General features: G+C 42.8%; 1 long non-coding RNA gene across 3 annotated transcripts in view; it reads left to right on the top strand.

Annotated features, from left to right (window-relative positions):
• Nucleotides 1–19840, top strand: part of LOC110209354 (uncharacterized) — a 39084-nt gene extending 19244 nt beyond the window's left edge. Inside the window, exons 3-7 of one of the 3 annotated variants that reach the window (XR_002324789.2) lie at nucleotides 165–4231; nucleotides 5405–5598; nucleotides 8844–9091; nucleotides 18473–18580; nucleotides 19290–19840. This is a non-coding gene — a long non-coding RNA (uncharacterized LOC110209354). Of the gene's footprint in view, nucleotides 1–164; nucleotides 4232–5404; nucleotides 5599–8843; nucleotides 9092–18472 lie in introns of all 3 variants that reach the window. The other 2 variants (XR_002324788.2, XR_002324786.2) reach the window with 2 other exon arrangements.
• Nucleotides 19841–25262: the final 5422 nt, after the last annotated feature.

Here is a 25262-nt window from a genome sequence, read left to right as displayed (position 1 = left end):
CTATTTAATCCATTGCTCAATTAACCTAAGGGTCAGACTATGTTTGAGCAGCCCACTTCATCAATTTGAAAGGAATGAAGACTAGGGGATAAAATGAAGTGATGCTGGACAGGAAGCATCTTGGTATTGATTAATAAGCCTCAGTCACTTCCTTTGGCTCTTAGGTAAAATAGCAAGCCAGTTTGGAACCCGAACATTGGAGTGTCTATCAGCTTAGAGGAGAGAGCTGTGCTAGCCCAAACCCCTGTGAGTGAATCGCTTGGAGAGGAGAAGAAGAGCCTTTGTATTCCCTGCCCCCTCTCCTCACCTTGACTGGAAGATAACCGCAATGGTAAACTTTGGACATCCGGAGGACTGGGACTTCTTATCTTAGGACATCAGCAGCTGGTGGCAGGGTTTGCCTTAGGATCCAACTACAAATTAGGCACATTGAGGAAAGGCATGCTCAGGACCCTGCAAGAATCCCAGAAGATCCTCGCAGGCATCCCCACCGTGGCTAAGGAGAGTTTCATGTGTATGAAGGGGAGAAAAAAAAAACCTTCCGTAACCAGGAGCTGTGGATATCCTCTTTTGTTTTATACAATCTAAACTTGAACTCGCTTGTATGGACTTGTGGCAGAATGAACCTCCAGTTCTGGGGGATGTTTGTACTAAATAGTCTGACTATAGCATTTTAGTAAATACTGGCTTCTAAAAACTAGTTAAGTCTGGCTGACTGATATCAGCGGATAATCATTGAGAGAAATATGCTGATAGGGGCTTGTAATTGATATTACTAGAACCACCTCTGCCCAAGTCAAGGCAACAAGCATTTATTAAACCACCTACTGTGTGCCAGGCACCATGCTAAGCAAAGGCTACAGAGAAAGGCAAAAAAAAAAAAGAGTCCCTGCTTTGAGAGCTCAGAGTCTAATGCAGAAGACAATGTGCCAACAATACAATTAATAATATAATATTGATACATAATATTCAATAATATTGATACCTAACATTCCATAATCTCCTCCGGTCCACAGGGGATGAGTAGCAGCTGCCTTCTGGGGACCCCGCCTCTAGGTGTTGAGTTGAGGTATGGCAGTGATGCTGGAGGACCTGCTGCCACAGAATATCGACTTGTCCTTGTTCTGTTTCTTTCTGAACCCCATAAAAAAGTTGAAAAGGCTAAGATGGTTAATAAGAAAGAAAACAAGGGCTGACATTTATATAGGGCTTTATAATTTTCAAAGTGCTTTAGGTATACAAGGTGTACCTAACGTCTTAGTGTAGTTTTAAAATATTAAAGATCTTTGGGGACAGTTGGTATATTACCTCATTTGAACCGTGAAACAACCCAACAAGCTAGGTACTAGAGTATTATTGTGCCCATTTTATAGATGAAGAGACTGAGACTCAGAAAGGTGAAGTGATTTATCCATGGTCGCATAGCTAAAGCGTTAAATAAAGCTTTTACACACCCATTACTGGTTGGGCAGTTAGGTGGCACAGCAGATAGAGTGCTGGGCCTGGAGTCAGGAAGGCTCTTCTTTCTGAGTTCAAATCCAACCTCAGACACTTACTAGCTGTGTGACCTTGGGCAAGTCACTTCACCCTGTTGTCCTCAGTTTCCTCTTCTGTCAAATGAACTGGTGAAGGAAATGGCAAACCACTCTCGTATCTTTGCCAATAAAACTCCAGATGGGGTCATAGAGAGTTGGACGGGACTGAAAATGACTGAACGACAACTTTGTAGTAGTCTGTCTTGATCGCTTGTCTTCCTTCTTGTCCTGTTCACACTAAATATGGAACCTGAGGTTGGTAGAATTTATTCTCCCTGTCATATGAGAGTGGGATTTAAGAATTACTGGTGCTGGGGCAGCTAGGGGTTGCAGTGGATAGAGCTCTGGCCTTGGAGTCAGGAGGACCTGAGTTCAAATCTGGCCCCATACGCTTGACACTCACTAGCTGTGTGACCTTGGGCAAGTCACTTAACTTTGATGGCCTCACCAAGAAAAAAAAAAGAATTACTGGCCCTTCTCCTCATCCCTTTGTTTGACTGTGGTGCCCAATTTTAAGAAAAAAATCACTTTATTTCTTGCCCTCTTCCTCTGTCCTCCTCTATTTCCTTTTTAAGAATTTCTTTCCACAAATATCTCTTTGTGTTTTCAATGCTCCCTTGCTACCTGAGACTTGAGAGTGACTTCTTACCTTCTCAGAGCAAGTAAACACTGAGTCCCTTTGGTGTATTCCTGCCCTCTTGGCTTTATCAGTTTGCATGTCAAAGGCCCGGCCAACCCATTGGCCCTGTCTGGTAACAGATGCCTCATTTCACGCCTATTCCACACCCTGCCAAGATGAAGGGTTATAGGTTTCACCATCTGTCCTCTGAGGTCAAGACTGGCCATTGCATTGACCAGTGCCTGTCCTGATGATGCAGTTTAGGGGTTCAGGGGTGCTGGGGCCCCAAAGTCACAATGCACGGGTCCTGTGCAAAAGAATTTGACCCACGCCTTCTTTCAGCCGAAGACAAGATTTATTAGAACATCGATCATATTGGGCAGACTCTTAAGGAGTCTGAGCATGGGTAAACTATTGACTAGATTATAAGAATCTGACCAGTGGCTAGATTTTAGGAATCTGAGCAATGGCTAAATCATAAGAATCTGAGCCGTGGCTAGATTGTAAAATTCCCAGCAATGGCTAGATTATAAGAATCTAAGCATCTTAATGGAGACAAGATGGACCTTATATACAGAAAGCCTGTGGGAGGGATCTAGGAGTGGCCAGTAAGCTGGGGTGGACAGAATTCCTGGGACCTGGACCTGGCCAAGAGAGAATGGAGCCTAGCTAAGATTAAGGGTGGGAAATGGCCAGGGGCCATAGGGAGGTAAGACAATGGAGGGGAGATTGGGTGTAGCCACAATGAAAGGCCAGTTGATGGGATTATAGTCTCAGGCGAACACCCGAGATGTGGCCATGTGGGAAAGTCCAGGGTTTTTCCTTTCTGGGGTCCAGATCCCAGCCCCATCACTGATGCTTTCATTGTGGTCATTTTCTTAGTTATTTTCTTCAGCATCAGTTCATACTTTTATTTCAAAGAATTTTTCATTTTTTATCGTTTCTAACAGCACAATGATACCGTTACGTTAGACAACCGATGGGCGCCCTATGGTTCTAATTGTTTGCTTCTACAGAAAGTGCCGCTGTAAATGTCCTTGTCTCTATGGGATCTTTCCTTCTGTCTTTGACCTCTTTGGGGTACACACCCATTACTGGATCAAAGGGTACTTTCAATTTAATTATCTTTTTAGTAGTATAGTTCCAAATTGTTTTCTAAGATGGTTGTACTGATCCACGGCTCCACCAACAATGAATTACTCTTGTCTTCTCACAGCCTCTCCAACATTTACCAGTTGGTGCTTTTGCCATCTTCATCTTTTTTTTTTTTAGGCAATTAGGGTTAAGTGACTTGCCTAGGGTCACACAGCTAGTAAGGGTCAAGTGTTTGGTCTGAGGCTGGATTTGAACTGAGGTCCTCCTGACTTCAGGGCCGGTGCTGTATCCACTGCGCCACCTAGCTGCCCCCCATCTTTGTCATTTTTAAATCTTGCCACATCTTGGGAAGAGTTTTGTTGAGTCTGATGGGGTGCTTGTTAATATTTGAATTGCTTCCTCTCAGCTGCTTGCAAGATTCTCTCTTTGATAAGAACTTGGCAGAGGTCAACTTAGGACTCCTCTTTATCATAACCCTCTGTATTCTATTGAATTGCTCTGCTCTCTGTTTCTAATACCTTCAGGCAATTTTCTTGTGTGATTTCCTGGAATACGGTATTCACAGTCTTTGTTCCTTAGTATTTTTCTGGGAGACCAGTAATTCTCAGATTGCTTCACCAAACTCTGGCCTCTCCCTCTTCTGTATTTTGGTTTGCCATTTCTAATTTTGTTCTGTTGTTTGTTCTTGTGATGCCACTTTTTTGTTCTGCCTGAGTTACTTTAATTCTCAGAATTTCTGTTACTTCATTAATATTTTCCATCATCTTTTCTATGTTGTCTTATCTCATGTTTATCTTTGATTCTTTCTTCATTTATCTTGATTTCAACCTTATATATGCCAGATACTCCTTTACATCTCTTTGTGATGTAATGGGGGATTGGTAAATGGGAGTCCCATCCTCAAAGCTCTGCCTGCAGCATACCCATGTGGAGAACGGGCATGAAGAATGAAAAGGTCCTGCTCTTCAACTTCAGAGCATGTGTAAGTATTATGTTTCTGGTCTGCTTACAGTATGATGAAAAAAAAAGACTATTTTGGTTGGCTGCTGAACCAGAATCGAAAGGCAAACAAAAGACACCTAGGCAGTAAGGTATAACAGAAGACTGAGCCCTGTATCTGGAGTCAGGAAGACCTGAATTCAAACACTTACTAGTTGTGTGACCCTGGGCAAATCACTATACCTCTGTGTGCCTCAGTTTCCTCAACTGCAAAATGGGAATAATAACAATACCTACCTCACAGGGCTGTTGTGGGGATCAAAAGTCCTGATTTTTAAAATGGAGTTGGATTCCTGGAAAAGTTCTAGAATGTATTTTTTTTAACTTTATTTTTTATTTTGGAAAAAATATGTTTAAATTATCAAAATCTACTTTCCACTCCAACCCTTCCTTTATTGGTAATGAAAGATGAACGAAACCCCTGTTATATACATATATGGTCAAGCAAAACAACTTTCTATATTGGCCACGTCCAAAAAATATTTGTCCCGTTTTGTGCTATAAGACCTTTACCTCTCTACCAAGAGGTGAGTTACGCATTTCATCATTAGTCCTGTGGAGTTGTGATTAGCAATTATACTGATCAGAATTTCTCAGTCCTTCAAAGTTGTTTGTTTTTATCATATTGTTGTCACTGTATAAATTGTTCTCCTGGTTCTGATCATTTCACTATGCATCAGTTCATAAAAGTCTTCCTAGGTCTTTTGGAAACTATCTGAATTCATAATTTCTTGTAGCAAATAGTATTCCGTCACATTTTTATACCAATAATTTAACAATTCCCTAATTTATGGACAGATTCACATTCTTTATCATCTTAAAAGAGCTATTGATATTTTTGTATATCCTTAGAGTTTATTTTGCTTAGAACTAATCTCTTCCTTAATCTACCCTTCCTCTAATTCCTCCTTTCCCTTTTCTCTTCTTTCCCTATTAAGGGAGATATGTTTCTGCACCCAAATCAGTGGGGTTGTGTTCTTCCTTCCTTTGACCAGTTCAGACAAGTGAAGTTCAAGGACCAGCAGCTCCCCTCCACCCCCTCTTCTTTGTGTGTGTTTATTTGTTGCTGTTAAAGAGTACAGTCAACTTGTGCTCCATTATGTGAGATGGTTTTCCCTAATCTTCCTTTCCCTTCTCCTCTTCCCCCACTCCCCAGCTCAATGTAGTAAGACTGAGGAAGAGGTGGAGTGACAACAGACCATCATCAGATCAAGGAATTCCAGAGTTCTTGAACATGGAAGTGGTGCACTGTGGGTGATGTTGGTACTAAGGATATGACCATTTCTTTGTGTGGCTGAAGTGGAGTGGAGGTGTCAGTCCTGGGAAATGAGCAAATCAAGGAACTAGGAGGTAAGAGTGTTTGAGGGAGTATCACTTTTTATATTAAAGTCTCCTTCCTACTATGGGAAAAAAAAATGAAAATTGGGGAGATGGGAAGGAGAGAAAGACCAAATGCTCTCTGCCTTCTGGCTTCCCTGACTTCCTTCAAGTCCTAGTCACAATCCCTCCATCTACTAGAAGCCTTTTTTTCTTCCCCTTAATTCAAGTGCCTTCCCTCTGTTGATTATTTCCTATTTATCCTGAATATAACTTGTTTGTACAGAGTTGTTTGCATGCGGTTTCCCCCATGCGACTGAACTTTTCAAGAGCAGAGATTATCTGTTGCCTTTCTTTTTGTCTCCAATGTTTAGCACCTAGGAGTAGGTGTTTAATGAATGTTTATTGACTGACTGACTGAATCAAGTGCAGAACTCATAGAGGAAAGAAAGACATGTCCTGGAGTTCAGTAGGCAACAGCCAGCAGAGTCCAGGGATTTGGCAACAACTCCTTTTCTGAGTGATGTGTGTGCTCACTTTTTTCAATTCAATATAAGGAAGAACTTTCCTAAAAATTGGAGTTGTCCAGTAATGGGATGGGCCATCTTAGGATGCAATGATACCTCCGTTCTTAGAGGCAGAATGGGGTGAGCCTTTATCCTAGATGCTATAAAAGGGTGTCTTTCATAGGGTAAGGGATTGGGCAAGTTGCCTGAGCAGCTCTGAAGATTCTAGGGTCCTATGAGGAAGAATGGAATACATGCCAGAAGGGAAGGAGGAAGGGAACATTTATCAAACTTGGCCAGCCATGTACCAGGCACTGTGCTAAGTGCTTTTCAAAGACTATCTCGGCTGATCTAATAATGACAATAGCTAACATATCTGTCATCTCATCTTACCCTCACAATGACTCTAAAAGAGAAACATCAACAAGGTTCTGGGGCAGAAAATTAAAAGGTGGGTGAGATCTCTTCCCTTCTGGGAGGAACCTTCATGGAGGAGGTGGCAGCGTGTGAGCTAGGCCTTGAAGGACACCATCTATCAGGTGCCAGCTTCTGCCTCCCCTGATGAAGGGCATGGGCAGAGGGGCATGTTTTCCCTAGGTCCCAGACCCCAGAGTTACTGTGCTAATTAATGTGCTAATGAGCACAGGCTGTTTAGCACTGGGGTTCCTTGTGTTTGATGGGTAACAGTCTGATTGCCCTCAGACACTCTACTGGGGTCCTCCAATTATCAGCCCATTTAAGCCCATTTCAATCAATTCCATCTAGAGGGGATAATTGACTCTGAGAGCAGGAAGATATTTTCCTGGTAGCTCTAGGGGAAGGGGAAGGGGGAAGGGAGGCCCAGTAGTGGATAAAGCAGGCCCTCCCTCTCCCCTGAAGCACTGTCTATTGAAATCATTCTCCATCTCATCAAATGGCACTTGGACAGGCAGCCTGAGACCTGGGGGGGCTGGATGGCTTTGTGGGAACTGTTGGGACTTCAGTTTCAAAGCTCTTAAATGCCTTCTAGTCTAACTATCATTCTTATGGATGAGGAAATAGAGGCCATGGAAGTATTGACCTCTACCACATAGGTAGGGAGGAACAGATGATCTTTAAGAGCTAAGTCTGATGGTCTTTGGCCAGTTCTCATACTTCTTAGCCTATCTGCTGCATTTGGCATTGTAGACCACCCTCTCCACCTGAATCCTCTCTCCATTTTTTTTTTAAAGACACTACTATCTCCTGGTTCCCCTCTGATTTACCTGACCACTTCTTCTCAGTTGCCTTTGCCAGCACTTTATGCACATTCCACCCTTTAACTGTGGGTCTTCTCCAGGATTCTATGTTAGGTCCTCCTTTTCCATCCATCCAAACTCTCTCAGTGGCCTTGTTAACTCTCACGAGTTTCTTTACCTGTCAACTTTGTGCCCATAACTCCCAGATCTAGCACCATTTTCCCCTGAGAGCTTCAGTCTTGGATCACTGATTGCCTATTGGACATTTTAAGCTGGTGTCCCAGAAACACCTCAGACTCATCATATGTAGAACTGAACTTGTTATCTTTCCCTATAAACCTTCCCCTCTTCCAAACTTGTTTATTTCTGTTGCTGGTACCACCAATCTCGCAGATTAATGATCTTGGCTTTATCCTTGACCCCTCACTCTTCCTCAGCCTACACATACAGTCTGGAGGAGAAAGTGAGGCTGGTGACTTTGCCCAGTCCTCCCTCACTTAAGTCTAATTCACTTGCATGTCATGGCATCACCTCCCTGATGTCAAGCTCCTCTTCGAGAACAGTGGACAAACTATAACAACAACAATAACATACATAGTCAGCTGCCAAACCTTGCCATTTCTGCCTTCGCAACCTCTCTCCCACCTGACCCTTTCTGTCCACTCACATAGCCACCATCTTGGTTCAGGCCCTTATCACTCATAGCCTAGATTATTGCAACAGCCTCCTCATGGGTCTCCCTGCCTCAAGATTCTTTCCACTCCAGTCCATCCTCCACTCTGCTACCAAAGTAAACTTTATAGCTCTGATCTGACCATGTGATTCCCTATTCAGCCTCCTTCTATTGCCTCTAACATAAAGCAGAAACTCCCTACATGACTTGACCCCAACCTATCAGTGTAGCCTCATTGGGTATCACCCTCCTCCCATACTCTGCACCCCAACTCAACTGGTCTTATCTCTTCTATACCTCTCTCTCACTGCATGACCAAGTGGGCCCATCACTCTCCTGGCCTGGGCTTCCATTTCCTCTTTGGTTGGCCTTCATAGCAGACGACCTATTTCCAGCTTGTCTCTGCCCTTCAGGGAGAAGAAACTAGTGATAACCCTCAAGAGAAAAGGTCTGTCAAGTGGTTCTTTTTAGTTCTGTAAGATATGTATGTCCATGTTAGTTACAACTGGATACATGGGTGGAATGGAGGGATGTCTCTGGAATATGACCCATTGCTCTCCAAGGAGGACTGTGATTTCTACCTTGAGAGGAACAGGAGAAGGATCATGTCTTCCCTCAACTATCTCCAAGCTAGATCTAGGTAACATTAGGCCCCAAACCCATTGGTATGGGACTCTCTCCTCGTTGATGGAGATCGGTGCCCTGTGCCTTCATGAAGAGAGACAGAGAGAGGGGGACAGGGACAGAAAGACAGAGACACAGAGAAAAAGATAGTCAGCGAGACAGACAGAGAGATAGAGAGACAGAAAGGAGAGCTCCAGCCTTTTCAGACTTTCCCCAGACTTTCTTTGAGTTTCTCTGAGTTTTCTTTGGGCTTTGCAGTTACTGCAGATGCTCCTGACTCCCAGCTTCTAGGGAGAAGATGAAGACGCCCATTCCGCTTCAGGTTGCTGAAGGGAAAGGACTCTGGGAAGAAGCCAACATGAGTCTCCATCACATCCCTCGTCCCAGCTTATGACACTAGAGACTTGGGAGAACTTTTCCGTGGGTGAGATCTGGGACTTTTACTCTTGGTTGAGCTGAGTTACCTTGCTCCCAATGGGAGAGTTCCTGCACTTTTGTATCGGCTGGTATGTATTCTTCAATGTATCTCTTCTCTGATTTCTGTTTTACTACCTACTTAGAAGGGAGAGCTAGGTGGTGCAGTGCAGAGTGTTGGACCTGAAGGCAGGAAGGTTCAGACCTGGCCTTAGACACTTACTAGCGGGGTGACCCTTGACAAGTCACTTAACCTCTGTCTGCCCCAATTTCTTGTCTGTAATAGCTCCCGGGGCTGTTGTAAGGATAAAATGAGATTTTATACATATACACATATATTCACATATAGACACATGTATGTGTGAACATACGTATATGTAAAGCACTTAACAGACCTCAGAGAGCTATATATGTACATATGTGTGTGTGTGCTTATTGTTATTATTATCATTATTAGTGCCCCAGGCCTCTCTCTAAAACCAGTCACAGGGGGGCAGCTAGGTGGTGCAGTGGATAGCGCACTGGCCCTGGATTCAGGAGGACCTGAGTTCAAATCTGGACTCAGACACATAACACTTAGTAGCTGTGTGACCCTGGCAAGTCACTTAACCCCATTGCCTAGCAAAAAACAAAAAACAGACAAACAAAATTAGTCACAGGGATGGTGCCAATCTGGATGGGTAGACTGCGACAACAAATGTCTGACTGCTTTTGAAGGACTACATTGGACATTCATAAGGTGGAGGGCATCTGGAGGAGGGCCTCAGTGAAGGCCTTTGAGTTCATGCCTCATCAGGGCTTAATGATGGAAATGGCAACATTTGGCCTGGAGATGAGAAGACTGGGAGGGAGGGAGGGCCGAATGGTGTAAGAGGGAACCGTCTTGTCCTCTTTGGCCCTAGAGTCACAGATAGAAGGAACAAAGAGGCAGCAATTAGAGGAAGGGGCTGCCTTGAGGGGTGGCAGGTTTTCCCTCATTGGAGGTCTCCAAGCCAAGGTTGAATGAGCCCTTGTTGAGTATGTTAAAGTGGGGATACTTGTTTGGAAATGAATTGGTCTCCATGGTTTCTGACGTTCCTTCCAAATCTGAGACTATATGGTTCTCTTGGTAGTCGTATATGCTAGGTGCCAAATAAGTGCTTAGAGGGTCAAGGAAAGCTTCATAGAGGAGGTGAGACTTGGGCTGAGCCTTGAAGGGCAATAGAAGAGGGGGCAATGATCAAGGTATGGGAACTAAGGGAAGTGCCAGGCCTAGTCCTACTGGCAGTGGGTTAGGAGTGCCATCTTTGTTCTTCCTTGAATAAGACATGCTATCTCCTGACTCTGAGTGTTTTTGCTGGCTGTCCCTCTCTCCCTCTTCATCTCTACCTCCTGGCTTTTCTGGATTTCCTAAAGTCTCAGTTAAAGTCCCACCTTCTACAAGAAGGCTTTCCTACTGCTCCTTAATCTTAGTGCCGTCCCCTGAGACTCTTTCCAATTTATCCTGTAGATTTCTCGTCTGGACCTAATTGTTTGCATGTTGTCTGCCCCATTAGACTGTGAGCTCCTTGAGGTCAAGGACCATTTAAAAAAAATTATTCATTTATTTTGATTTATCAACAATCACTTCCATAAGCTTTTGAGTTTAAAATTTTTCTCCTTCTCTCTCTCCCCCCCCCTTCCCAAGATGGCGCGCAGTCTAATATAGGCTATACATATACATTCCTATTAAACATATTTTCACATTAGTGATGTTGTAAGGAAGAATTAGAACCAATAGGAGGAACCACAAGAAAGAGGAAACAAAACAAAACAGAAGAAAAAAAATAGCAAATAGTATGCTTCAATCTGCATTCAAACTCCATAGTTCTTTCTTTGAATGTGGATAGCATTTTCCATCATGAGACTTGGAGATGTCTTAGATCCTTGCATTGCTGAGAAGAGCCAAGTCTATCAAAGTTAGTCATCTCACAATGTGGCTGTTACTGTGTACAACATTCTCCTGGTTCTGCTCACTTCACTCCGGATCAGTCTGTGCAAGTCTTCCCAGGTTTTTCTGAAGTCTGGCTGCTCATCATTTCTTATAGCACAATAGTATTCCATCACATTCATATAGCACAACTTGTTCAGCCATTCCTCAATTCATAGGCATCGCCTAAATTTCCAATTCTTTGCCACCACAAAAAGAGCTGCTATACATATTTTCATACTTGTGGGTCCTTTTCCCATTTGTATGATCTCTTTGGGATACAGCCCTAGAAGTGCTATTGCTGGGTTAAAGGGTATGCACATTTTTATAGCCCTTTGGGCATAGTTCCAAATTGTTCTCCAAAATGGTTGGTTCATTTCACAACTCCACCAACAATGCATTAGTGTTCCAATTTTCCCACATCTCCGACATTTATCATTTTCCTGTTTTGTCATGTTGGCCAGTTTGATAGATGTGATGTGGTACCTCAGAGTTGTTTTGATTTGCATTTCTCTAATCAATAGTGATTTAGAGCACTTTTTCATATGACTATAGATGGCTTTAATTTCTTCATCTGAGAACTGTCTGTTCATATCCTTTGACCATTTATCAATTGGGGAATGGCTTGTGTTCTTATAAATTTGTCTTAATTCTCTACATATTTTAGAAATGAGGCCCTTATCAGAGAGAGTGATTATAAAAATTCTTTCCCAGTTTTCCGCTTCCTTCCTAATCTTAGTTGCATTGGCTTTGTTTGTGTAAAACTTTTCAATTTAATGTAATCAAAATTATCCATTTTGTATTTCATAATGTTCTCTATCTCCTGTTTGGTCATAGATTTTTTTTTTTTTAGGCAATTGGGGTTAAGTGACTTGCCCAGGGTCACACAGCTAGTAAATGTCAAGTGTTTGGTCTGGGGCCGGATTTGAACTAAGGTCTTCCTGACCTCAGGGTTGGTACTCTATCTACTGTGCCACCTAGCTGCCCCCCCATTGGTCATAGATTCTTCTGTTCTCCATAAATGACAGGTAAACTATTCCTTGCTCTCCCAGTTTGCTTATGGTATCAGCCTTTATATCTAAATCATGACCCCATTTTGACTTTATTTTGGTATCTGGTGTCAGATGTTGGTCTATGCCTCGTTTCTGCCCTGCTCTTTTCCAGTTTTCGCAGCAGTTTTTGTCAGATAGTGAGTTCCTATCCCAGAAGTTGGGGTCTTTAGATTTATCAAATAGTAGATTAGTATAGTCATTGACTATTGTCTTGTGTACCTAACCTATTCCACTGATCCATCACTCTATTTCTTAGCCAGTACCAAGCAGTTTTGATGATTGCTACTTTATAATACAATTTAAGATCTGGAACGGCTAGGCCACCTTCCCCTGCATTTCTTTTCATTAGTTCCCTTGATATTCTGGACCTTTTGTTTTTCCAAATGAATCTTTTTATTATTTTTTCTAGCTCCATAAAATAATTTTTTGGTAGTTTGATTGGTATGGCACTGAATAAGTAAATTAGCTTAGGTAGAATTGTCATTTTTATTATATTAGCTCGGCCTACCCATGAGCAGCTGATGTTTTTCCAATTATTTAGATCTGACTTTATTTGTGTGGAAAGTGTTTTGTAATTGTGTTCATAGAGTTCCTGGGCTTGTTTCGGGAGGTAGGCTCCTAAATATTTTATAATGTCTACAGTAACTTTAAATGGAATTTCTCTTTCTGTCTCTTGCTGTTGGGCTTTGTTGGTAATATATAGAAATGCCAATGATTTATGTGGGTTTATTTTATAGCCTGCAACTTTGCTAAAGTTGTTTATTATTTCAAGTAGTTTTTTGCTTGATTCTCTAGGATTCTCTAAGTATATCATCATGTCATCTGCAAAGAGTGTTTCTTCTTTGCCTATTCTAATGCCTTCAATTTCTTTTTCTTCTCTTACTTCTAAACCTAACGTTTCCAGTACCATATTGAACAACCGTGGTGATAATGGACATCCTTGTTTCACCCCCGATCTTATTGGAAATGCTTCTGGCCTGTCCCCATTACATATAATGCTTGCTGAAGGTTTTAGGTAGATGCTACTTATTATGTTAAGGAGGACTCCACTGTGCTTTCTAGTGTTTTTAATAGAAATGGGTGTTGTAGACAAGGACTATTTTTTTGGCCTTTCTTTGCATCCCTACCCCTTTGCACCATACCTGGTACGCAGTAGGTGCTTAATAAATGCTTGTTGACTGATTAACTACCATTGTCATAATCCCTTATTTTTTTTTATATGTTCTACTATACTTGAATGATTTTGAGTTATTATACAATCATCAGACTAAATTGGCTTTCCAAGGACCAACCTAATGTGGACAGACTTAGCAACAGTTTGTCAGTCAATAAACATTTATTGAGTACCTACTATGCTAAGATAATTGAGGGAGTGGGAATGAAAGAGGGGCAGTTTACTGGAGAAGATGAGATTGAATGGGATCAATTCTATGTGTAGAGGGGTGTGACTTGGCAAGGAGAAGGGCCACCTCTTTGTGTGAGATGGTGAAGGAAGAAATAGTGGTAGAAGTCATCTAAATAGCTTAAGATGAGGAGAAGGTAGAAAGCAGGCAAATGGCCTCAATTTCCCCCCCATGAAATATGAGGCAAGCTTTTTGGCTGAGATGGTAGAGGAGGGATAAAAAGGTTTGGAAGAACTGCTGTGTTGAGTGGGATATCAAGTCAATTAAGGGAATATAGATGGATTGCCTGCAGTGAAGGCCCGGTTGAGATTCTGTATCATAAATCGGTGGTGGATCCAGTCAGCGTGGTTTTGTGATGTCTCCAGGTTCATTCAGCAATGTGTGAGAAGACGCAGAGGCAGAGGATGGTAGGAGTAATCCAGGGCTGAGGCTTGTCAGGGCAGAATCAGTGATAAGATCGGGGGGCCAGGGAACTAGGGGAAGAGGACAGTGTAGAGTTGGACTGGTTCACTGAGGGGTCAAAATGGGGCATGTAGGAAAGTGTAGCCAGTGCAGGAGTGATAGCCTGGAAAAGAAATGAGGGGCAAGGGCTTGAAAGTCACTGTGAGGATGAAGAACAGGATTTAGAGTGGGGTGGGCAGAGGGAGAGGCAGAATGACAAAGATTATGATCAGATAAGGGAATGTCAGAGTTCATAAACATCATTTGTGGGTAATGGCAAGATCGAGGGATAGGGCCATCCAAGATGGCATATATATGTATGTATGTACAGAGAGAGAGAAAGAGAAAGAGAGAGAGAGTACAAAGCAGTAGTTGAGGAGGAAAGAGATTGTGAGCCAGAAACTGAACTCATTGAGAAAAGAAAGGAATGTCTTAGAGATCCATAGGAAACAGCTACTAGAATCTTGATTCTAGATATGGTAGATATGGGTTGAGTGAAGTGGCAGTGGGGAACTAGGAGTGTTCCAAGTCTCCCATTTCAACCAGTGAGCTGAGGGAAGTGAGTAAAAGTCCAGCCAGTGATGGAAGGGGAGGTCAGTCATCAAAAGGGAGACAGGTCTCAGTAAGATATAGAGGATGAAAGGAGTGAGAAAGGAAAAGGTTTAAGATAAAAATCTAGTTTGTTACTTATAGAATGGCCATTCTAGAGGGCACAGTGAAAGGGATGGTAGCGCTTTTTTTTTTTTGGGTAGGCAATGGGGTTAAGTGACTTGCCCAGGGTCACACAGCTAGTGTTATGTGTCTGAGGCTGGATTTGAATTCAGGTCCTCCTGAATCCAGGGCTGGTGCGCTATCCACTGAGCCACCTAGTTGCCCCGGGATGGTAGCTTTAGAGTAGGCCATTGGCCAGGGGTTAGGTTGGAGGGAATGTGGAGAAGGACTAGGGAGTGGGCAGTGGATGATGCAGAATGAGATTTGAATAATGACAGCCCAGGGTTCAGAATCACTGGGAAGGGGAGAGTATGATCAGGTAAGAGTTTGTTAATCGTTGCTGAATGAGTTCAGGTGGATTGTTAACATCATTAGGGCTCCTTCACAGGGTGGATGGAGAGAGCAGGTGTTAGGTAGTTCAAGTGAAGGGACCAGTTGGGTGGAACTGATGGAATGGTATTTCTCTATCCTTTAATGGAAGGAAGAAGTCGGCAACAGTTGGCTGGCCACTTGGTGATGACTTCTTTAGCTATGGCAACCCGTGAAACAAAGAACATTACAGCGTATTCTTCAGTGATGGCAGCAGGAGATGCTAAGACTTGCATAGTGTTTAGACCATGTATAAACTTTAACTGGGCTGTTACTACACTAAATGTGAGATTCTTATGTCCAACGAGCAAGTGAAGTACTAGAAGTAGGGAACTAGGGGGCAGTGAGGTGGTGCAGTGGATACAGCACCGGCCCTGAAGTCAGGAGGACCTGAGTCCAAATCTGGCCTCAGACCAAACATTTGACACTTACTAGCTGTGTGACCCTGGGCAAGTCGCTTAACCCCAATTGCCTTAAAAAAAAATAGAAGTAGGGAACTAAATTCTATCTTGACATTCTTGCTATAAATAAAGCCAGAAAAAATAAGTTGTAGATCAATGGAAGGAGGTTCCCAGGTACTCCTTGGAGACAGAAATAAAAGGCTTGGCAAGGTTGGTTTAATTAGATACCCAGAGGCAACAAGAAACTTCATTTTGTGGGTTATCTGGTTATCTCATGACAATACTCATGTTAAGTATTTGTGCAAAGATCACAATGAAAATATTTGAAGCTTGTGGGCCAACATATGTTGCAAAGAACAAAAAGGCAGAGAAAGGCTATGAAGAATTTGATGAGACCCTCCAAATTAAATCAACATACACTTTAATACTTGGTATCTTCAGTGCAAGGATGGGAATAGGTGAAGATGGTAAGAATTCTATTGGATTCAAGAATTTCTATTGGAAATCATGAGGAAAGAAAGACCAATGATTTTTTAAAATTCAATTTAATTTATTTTGATTAACAAAAATCTGTTTTCTCTCTCTCCCCGCTCTCATTGAAAAAGAAAGAAAAAAACCCTTGTAACATTTGCATAGTTAAGCAAAACAAACTCCCTAATTGGCCATGTCATCTATCTATCTATCTATCTATCTATCTATCTATCTATCTATCTATCTATCTATCTACGTTCTGAGTCTATCACTTCTCTGTTCAGAGGTGAATAGCATGCTTTATCATGAGTCTTCTGGAATTGTGATTAGTTATTGCATTGATCAAAGTTCTCAAGTCTTTTCAAAGTTGTTTATCTTTACAATGTTATTGTATAAATTGGTCTCCTGACCCTGCTCACTTTCTTCTGTCTCAATTCATACAAGTCTTCTAAGGTTTTTCTGAAACCATCTCCTTTATCATTTCTTCTAGCACTATAGTATTCCATTACACTCATACACCATGATTTGAATAGCCTTTCTCCAGCTGATGGGCCACCACCCCTTCTCCCAATGACTTTTAGAAGCCTTGAGCCTATACAACACGAATATTTTTTTAAAAAGAATAAGCAGGTTCTGGACATGATAAACACTGAATAACAATTTTAAAAGACAGAAGATTTATTATTGATTTGAGAGTTTTGCCTGAGTTAGCTGTCCTGAATTCAGTCAGACCACTGACACTTCAGAGCAAAGACAAGAATTTGTATGAAGCTAGAAGGAAGAAAAATAATGAGAAAACTATATGGCATGCAATTGAAACAACTTAATCCTGACCCATTTAATAAGCCCTTGATAGTGAAAAATGGGTTGAAGGTAGAGATGACATTGACACTGATTAAAACAATTTTATACAGGTGTTTCACTGGCATAAATCAAAAGCCTAGAAAGTGCCTTAGTCAGCAAACATTTGACTTACTTGACAAGCAGGAACACTGGTTTGAATTTAAGCGTGTTTGTAAAATCTTACTTTTATACATCATGTGACTGACCAAAAAAAAAGTAGAGAAAGAGGATTTGGAACTGAAAATAAGTTAAACTTGGGGAAAAAGATAATAGTAGTAATGCAGATTAAGTTTAAAAGTGCATTTATATAGTGCTTGAAGATTTGCAAAGTGTTTTATAAATATTACCTAATTTTATCCTTGGCAATACCCTGGAAAGTAGGTGCTATTATTTTGCCCATCTGACAGATGAAAGAAGCAAGCCTGAGAGAAGTTAAGTGATTAGTAAGTGTCTGAGGTCAGATTTGAACTCAGGTTTTCCTGATTCCAAGTCCATGTTCTAATCTCCTGAACTCCCTATTTATTATTACTTTGCTAGAGTGTACATGAGTTTATTTTTCCTTGAAAAACCATAAATAATTAGAAATTTATAGTTTTACATGTGATTTTATTTCTGACTTGGTTTGTTTTTTTGTTAATGTCTGCTATGGCGGTATGGTGCAAAAGAAGGAAGACTGAATGTGGTGTTATGAGATGAGTTTGAACCCTGGCTTTGCCACTTATTACCCGTGTGATCCTGGGCAAGTTACCTGACCTCTCTGGGCTCCATTTTCCTCATGTGTGTATAATGGGACTGGCCGATAAGCTCAGTCCTCATGAACATGCGTGAAGCTGCATCAGCTGATGCAACCCTATGCGGACGTTAAAGTATGCGCAGACATTCTGTAGCTTCTTTTGGGCTGTTCTTTTACTTTAGGTGAAGGAGATTGGATGTAGAGGTCTGGGAGTAAAGCCCAGCCGCGGTTTAAAGCCTGTCTGGCACTGATGTCTTAAGAATCTGGTAGTGACCTTCAGGACCTCTCAGCTCCTTTTGTAGGTTAGCTGGGGCCGGAGCCAGAAGCGAAGCTGCATTTAGTTGTGGGCTTGGTGGGATCGATGTCGTACAGAGCTCAGAGCCTGTCTTCCCCAGAGACTGGGGTGATAGAAGGCAGAGTCTGCCTCCCAGTACTTGGGGCAAGTTCGTATTTCTGATCTGGCTGTCTGTTTACAGTAAATATCCCTTTGTCGAACCTTAATTAGTTAAATGGAGCTGGGGTGTTATTATTAATTAACAGTAGAGAGACCAGCCACGCCCCTGAGAGGGAGCTGCCTGGGAGGAGGTGGAGAATCTGTCACTCTCTCCATGCCCCTTCAGGGAAACTGTGGAAATTCAGGAGATCCATCTTCTTTTTTGCTTGTATCCCTAGCACTTAGCACTGGCACACAGTAGGCACTTAACAAATTCTTATGGCTCTGCCTTGCCTTGTCATTGGCTTCTCCCGCTCTCCGTGACCCCTTTTGGGGTTTTCTTGGAAAAGACATTTGAGTGGTTTGCCATTCCATTCTCCAGCTCATTTTACAGATGAGGAAACCAAGGCAAACAGGGTAAAGTGACTTGTCCAGGGTCATGCAGCTCGTAAGTGTCTGAGGCCAGATTTAAACTCAGGAAGATGAGTCTTCCTGATTCCAGGCCCGGCGCTTTGTGCGTTATGGCACCGCCTACAGTAGCAGCCTCCCAGGTGTAGGAATGGCTGGTGGCAGCATCTACATTAGAAGCTGAGAGACACATTGAGGACAGACTAGATACATTAGGGAAAGATAGTTTCAGGATGCTTCAAGGTCTGGATGCTCAACAGACAGCTACGCCAGAAAGGAACAGCAGGAGGACTCTGTGAAAGAAGAGAAGGACCTCCAGGAGCCACGACCCGTGAGCCCCATGTTTGCCGTGGGCGTTCTCTCTCCAGGTGCCTCACCTTCACTTGTACTTTGGGTTTGTTCCCATTCTCCCCGTGGTCCCAGTGAATATCTGTGGGAGAATGTGCTTCAGACTTTTGGGGTGGGGATTGTTCTTTGTATCAACTGTTTGCCATTTCAGTAAAGATCTTCCCCTGAAAGGCAGTTGAAGCTACTGGCTGATAATCAGTAGGGAGTGCATGAGATGGGAGCTCATTAATAACAGGACCAGAAAACTCTGGCTCTAAAGGGAGGAGCACCTACTGTTAAGGGACTCAACCTGCCGGTATCAGTGGGGGTGGAGGGAGTAGTCCTAGAAGTCACTTAACTTCTCAGTAGGCCTCAGGCAGCTTTTTAAGGCCACATGTTGTAGAACAGTTATTTATCTGCATTGGTAGAGGGGGTAGAGGAAGCACTGTGAGCTCCCTAAACCTAATGAAATAAAAAATCTGGATGAAAATGGAAAATTGTATTCATAGACAGAGCTTTAAAGGCAATTAGAACATAGAAGGATCTCAGAGTTAAGAGGGAGCTTAGAATTTGGAATATCAGGAGCCTTAGAACAGGGGATGTCAGAGCTGGGAGGGGCCTGAGAACAGGGAATGTTTGAGCTGGGAAGGCCTTAGAACACAGAATATTACAACTGTAAATTACTTTGGAAAATGAGAACCTAGAGTGAGGTGTGGATTGTAACCTCCATCCCAATTAATTTACTCACAGAGGGAAGACGCCTTAACTGAACTGATTGACCTGGAACCTAGGCATTAAGGCATTTTCCTATAACTTCATCCCACTATATGGACAAGCCCTTAACCATTTTGAAAGGGCCATGGGACTTGATGCCACTGGATGAAAGGCAGATGACCTCATGCAGGAAATATGTTGTTATTGGTTGAGAAAACCAAGTTCTGTCTCTTGGGCTGAGTGTGAAAAATGGGGAGTTGGTTTAGTGGTGAGAAGTCAGTGATGGAGGACTCTAAATTCAGGAGCTGAGAATTTTAGATCTTTGAGAGGGAGTCACATAAGGATCCCTGTGGGCTGCATATTGACTTAGGAAAAAACACATATCGATTTAGATATAAAGGCTGATACTATAAGCAAACTGGGAGAGCAAGGAATAGTTTACCTATCAGATCTATGGAGAACAGAAGAATTCATGACCAAACAGGAGATAGAGAACATTATGAAAAGCAAAATGGATAATTTTGATTACATTAAATTGAAAAGTTTTTGCACAGACAAAGCCAATGCAACTAAGATTAGAAGGAAGGTAAGAAAATTGGGAAAGAATTTTTACAACCAGTCTCTCTGATAAGGGCCTCATTTCTAAAATATATAGAGAATTAAGACAAATTTATAAGAATACAAGCCATTCCCCAATTGATAAATGGTCAAAGGATATGAACAGACAGTTCTCAGATGAAGAAATTAAAGCCATCTATAGTCATATGAAAAAATGCTCTAAATCATTATTGATTAGAGAAATGCAAATCAAAACAACTCTGAGGTACCACATCACACCTATCAGATTGGCCAACATGACAAAACAGGAAAATGAAAATGTTGGAGAAGATGTGGGAAAATTGGAACACTAACACATTGTTGGTGGAGTTGTGAAATGATCCAACCATTTTGGAGAACAATTTGGAACTATGCCCAAAGGGCTATAAAAATGTGCATACCCTTTGACCAGCAATAGCACTTCTAGGGCTATATCCCAAAGAGATCATACAAATGGGAAAAGGACCCACATGTACAAAAATATTCATAGCAGCTCTTTTTGTGGTGGCAAAGAATTGGAAATTGAGAGGATGCCCATCAATTGGGGAATGGCTGAGCAAGTTGTGGTATATGAATGTAATGGAATACTATTGTGCTATAAGAAATGATGAACAGGTTGACTTCAGAAAAACCTGGAAAGACTTGTGTGGTCTGATGCTGAGTGAAGTGAGCAGAACCAAGAGGACTTTGTACACAGTAATAGCCACGTTGTGTGATGACTAATATTGATAAACTTAACCCTTCCCAGCAATACAAGGATCTAAGACATCTCCAGAGGCCTTGTGATGGAAAATGCTGTCCACATCCAAAGAAAGAACTATGGAAGTTGAATTGCTAGTTTTTTCTCTTCTGTTGAGTTTTGTTTCATCTTTATGATGGTTCCTCTCCTATTGATTTTAATTTTTACTTACAACATCACTAATGTGAAAATAATGTTTAATAGGAATGTAAATGTATAGCCTGTATCAGATTGGTGCCGTCTTGGGGAGGGTGGTGGGGAGGAAGGGGGAGAAAAATTTTAAACTCAAAAGCATATGGAAGTGATTGTTGATAAATCAAATTAATAAAAAAAAAGATCAAGAAACAAAAAAAAAAAGAAAAAACACATATTAACATTATGTTCCATTGTATTTTATTATCATTTATTATATATTATAATAGATTATATTAACATTAATTATTATTGGCATTATTTATTAAACATGTTAAATATTTCTCAATTACATTTAGATCTGATTCTGGTCACGCTCTGCCAGAGGACCACTGTTGTCCCCTCCACCTCTTAAATTCTGTGATTCTATGATCCTTTGAAATCCTGGGTAATTGAAATGATCAAGGTGGTCCCAAAGAAAAAGCACCTCTCTTATGGTAGAGGTGTGGACTATAGTTGTGGAATTGAAAACATTGCCTGCTCTTCCAGTCTGCTTTTGGATGGTGGCATCAGCATTCTTGGGCCACCAGGTGGCGCAGTGGATAGATCGACTAGCCTTAGTCAGAAAGAACTGAATTCAAATTTGGTCTCAATTTGGTCTGAATAGCTGCGTGACCCTGGGCAAGTCATTTAACCCTGTTTGCCTCAGTTTCCTCATCTATGGAATGAGCTGGAGAAGGAAATGGCAAACCACTCCAGTATTTTTGCTAAGATAATCCTAAATAGGGTCACGAAGAGTCAGATACGACTGAAATGACTGACCCACGATAACAGTTACAACAACACCAGCATTCTGCTTTGACTGCTGAATCGATTGGTTCTGGAGCCTGGGGAGAGAGGAGGCAGTGTGTTCTCCCTGGAGGGGCAGGACGTGCTCCCCCTGACAGAGATCGTCAGGGCTGATGGCCAGAGGTGCTGGCATGATCCCCAGCTCATACTAAGGGATTGCTGCCGTCGGCTTCTGCAACACTTTGATACTCTGTTTAGTTCCAGTGGGTCGAGCTAGGATAACAGGGGCAGAGACTGCGAGTTGGGAGGGCCTGCCCCCTTATTTTACAGATGGGGAGACTGAGGCTCAAAGAGCTTAAGGGACTTGTCCAAGGCCACGCAAGTAGTAAATGGCAGAGGTGGGATTCTCAGACTAATCAGGGAAAGTTACAGGGAGGCAGATATTCATGCACTCTTTCTAAAGGAGAAATGGTGACTCATCGGAGCTGTCCAACACCAGGGCAATCTGTCTTCAGAGGCAATGAGCTCTCCACACCAGAGAAGATGCTAAAATCTTGGACAGTCACCTGGCAGGATGGGATCCGTGCACGGGGTCGGGATGGAAAGCTCATAGATTTTACAGCCAAAAGAAACCTTGGAGATCAGCAAGTCACATCCTTTCATTTTACACGTGAGGAAACTGAGGTCCAGGGCATCCTGATACAGTGGGCAGCGCATGGACCTTGATTTTTGGAGGCCCTGGGTTCAAATCCTGAATCTGTCGCTTTGGGCAAGTTTGTTCCCTTCTCTGGGCCTTAGTTTACTCATCTGCCAAATGAGCAGCTTGAATCAGATGATCTCGAAGGTCACTTCCATCTCTAAATACGATCCTAGACAGGTAATAAATGCCAGAGATTGGATTTGAAACTAGGGATTCAGACCCCAACCTGGTGCCTCTCCCTGTGCCAGGACTTTAGTTTACTGGTTGTAAGTTGAAGTAGATTAGATGATCCCTAATGCCCCTTTGACCTTTAAGATGCTGTAATTCTGAAATTCAGTGAGATCCTATCCTATTCAGTGATTTCTGAGAACTTACAGTTCTAAGATTTCATGGTTCTCTGCCAGGGGCCGTGGGGTAGTCTTCAGCCAGAGGGCCCCAGGCTCAGTTGGGACATTCAGGAGATCGCTGAGAGCTGATGAGATGTGGCCAGAAATAATGGCCAGTCAGGGTTGTCTCTGGGCTGCAGAGGGGACTCTCTCTGCAGCCAATCAGCCTCAGCTCGCCCTTGTTGGCACCCTCTGGGACATTAGGAAGGAAGGATGGACATTTTCCTCTGGGGGCATGGATTGAATGGAATTGACCTGGAGAGTGAAGACAGCTCCTCCCAGCTGGGGCCTCACTGGGACTAAACCTGGGGGGAGGAGAGGGAAGAGCAGCTGCTTCCTATTTATGTCCCCTCCCTTAGGAAAAAAAAGTGTCCAGTTACCGTCCTCAAGTGATGTAAAAGAGAAAATACCTGTGACAAAGGAGAAACCTGGTAAAACTAACAACAATGACAGTGATAGTGTGTTACACCATGATTTAAGGTTTGCCAAGTGCTTTATAAATATTATCTCATCTGATCCTCACAATTCTGGGAGGTAGTTGCTATTATTATCCCTATTTGACAGATGAGGAAACTGAGGCAGACAGCGGTGAAGTGACTTCTCCATCTAGTAAGTGTTTGAGGTCAGATTTGAACTCAGGCGCTCCTTCCTCTAAGGCTGGCACTCTCTATGTATGGAGAAGAACACTAGATAGGAGACATAAGTTCAAATCCAAGCTATGCCCTTCCTACCAGTGGTTTACTTGAAGAAGACTCAGTTTCAGTTTCCTCCTAGAATTATAGATACAGGGTTGGAAGGACCTTTGAGGTCATCTAGTCCTCCCATTTTACAGATGAACCCCAGGGAGATGGGTGACTTGCCCAAGATCACACAGCGACTAAGAATGACTGAAAAAAAGCACCAGGTGCCAAACACTGAGCTAAGCTCTGGGGAGACAAACAGAAAAAGGGAGACAGCCCCAGCTCAGAAGGACCTCACATTCTAACTGGGGAGACAGCATAGAAAAGAAAGTTCAGCCTCAGGGTACCTGGAAAGGTCACAAAGTGTAAGGGCACAGCTGGGGGGAGGGTGGCAAGGTCCAGCAGTCTTTAGCTGGTATCAGTAGGTTAGATGTCAGCAGGGTGTGGGGGCACAGAAGTAGGGTAGATGGTAAAACCCACCATCTCAGCCAAGCACTGGGAGCGGTGAAGCTGCCCGGATGGGTCTCAGGCAGTCTGGGGCCCTGGGACTCTGACTCCATACCCAGTGTTCCATCACTGTCTCCATCTGTAGGATGGGAACCATAATACCCAACTACCACCTTGCAAGGTTGCTGGGTGAGAGGGGCAGTTTGTAATCGGGAATTACTCTAGAATGAATGAGAGGGTCAAAAGGCACTCGAGGCTGGGATAAAATGAAATTTAATCATTGTAAATGCTTATGTTTGGGTCTAAAAAAACCCAATGTCACAAGGGTTGGCCAGGCAGGGGTGGCTTTTCCAAAGACGCACAATGTCTGTGAGAAAGATCTGTGTGTTTCTGTGGCCTGCAAGTTTGCTAAAAGTTGGCATGTGACACGGGGCTCCTCAAAAGTTAACGTTGACCTTTGCTACATCAAGAGAAGCGCGGTGTTCAGAATGAAGGGAGTTGATGGTTCTGCTTTGGTCAGACCAAGTCTGGCATGCTAAATTTGGTTCTGGACACACAGTTTTAGGAAGGACATTAGGAAGGAACCTGGAGAGTGTCCAGGGGAAGGCAACCAGCATGGTGAGAGGCCTGGAGAGTACGCCCTAGTGGAGAGATCAGTGGAGAGATCTGGGGATGTCTAGCCCCACACCCCTCTTGGAGATAGGGAAGGGAAGGAGCAGACACCCAGCGGTGGCCCTTCTCTTGTTCTTCTCAAGGCGGAAGCTCAGTCTCGTAGTCTCCCTTTGGGGAAGGGTAGGCCAGACCTCACATATACGTATTTATTGCTTCCTGTGTTCCACCCATCTATGTTCAACAACCCATGGGAACACGCGTACCTTACTTGGGCACACACGTCTTAGACAGAATAGGTGGAAGGCAATGTCATGAGCAGCAGAGACATATATATATATATATCATATATATATATATATATATATATAAGTCCTGGCTCCTAACACCCTGTGTAGTTTGCTTAAGTCACTTCTCTGGGCCTTAGTTTACTCACCTGTAAATTGGGTGGATGCTTTGGATCAGTACTTTCTGAGGTCCCTTCCAGATCTAAGATGGGATTGTTTATATCTGTTCTTTATTGAACTGAACTCTGTGGTTCTAACCATTCAAGGCTCTAAAGATTTGTGATTCTCTAGGACTCCCAGTTCTGGGGCCTGGTGGACAGGGCTCTGGGCAATGTGGCTGGTGGCTGGAATGCTAGATTCACGCTCAGGAAGACCTGGGCATGGATCCTGCTCCTGGCACTGACTAGTTGTGTGCCATTGGGCAAATGACTCCATGTCCCTGGTCCTTAGTCTCCTCATCTGTGAAATGGGGATAATAATGTTCTGGCCTCAAACACTTACTAGATGGAGAAGTCACTTCATCTTCATCTGCCTCAGTTTTCTCATCTGTCAAGTGGGGATAATAATAGTAACTACCTCCCAGAATTGTGAGGATCAAATGAGATAATATTTATAACGCACTTTGCAAATCTTAACAGGTTGC

The sequence above is a fragment of the Phascolarctos cinereus genome, unplaced genomic scaffold (genome assembly GCF_003287225.1).
Source record: "Phascolarctos cinereus isolate Bilbo 61053 unplaced genomic scaffold, phaCin_HiC Scaffold_5;HRSCAF=322, whole genome shotgun sequence".
NCBI lineage: Eukaryota > Metazoa > Chordata > Mammalia > Diprotodontia > Phascolarctidae > Phascolarctos > Phascolarctos cinereus.
The sequence above is the reverse complement of the archived record's forward strand: the minus strand, read 5'-3'. Positions and strand labels throughout refer to the sequence as shown.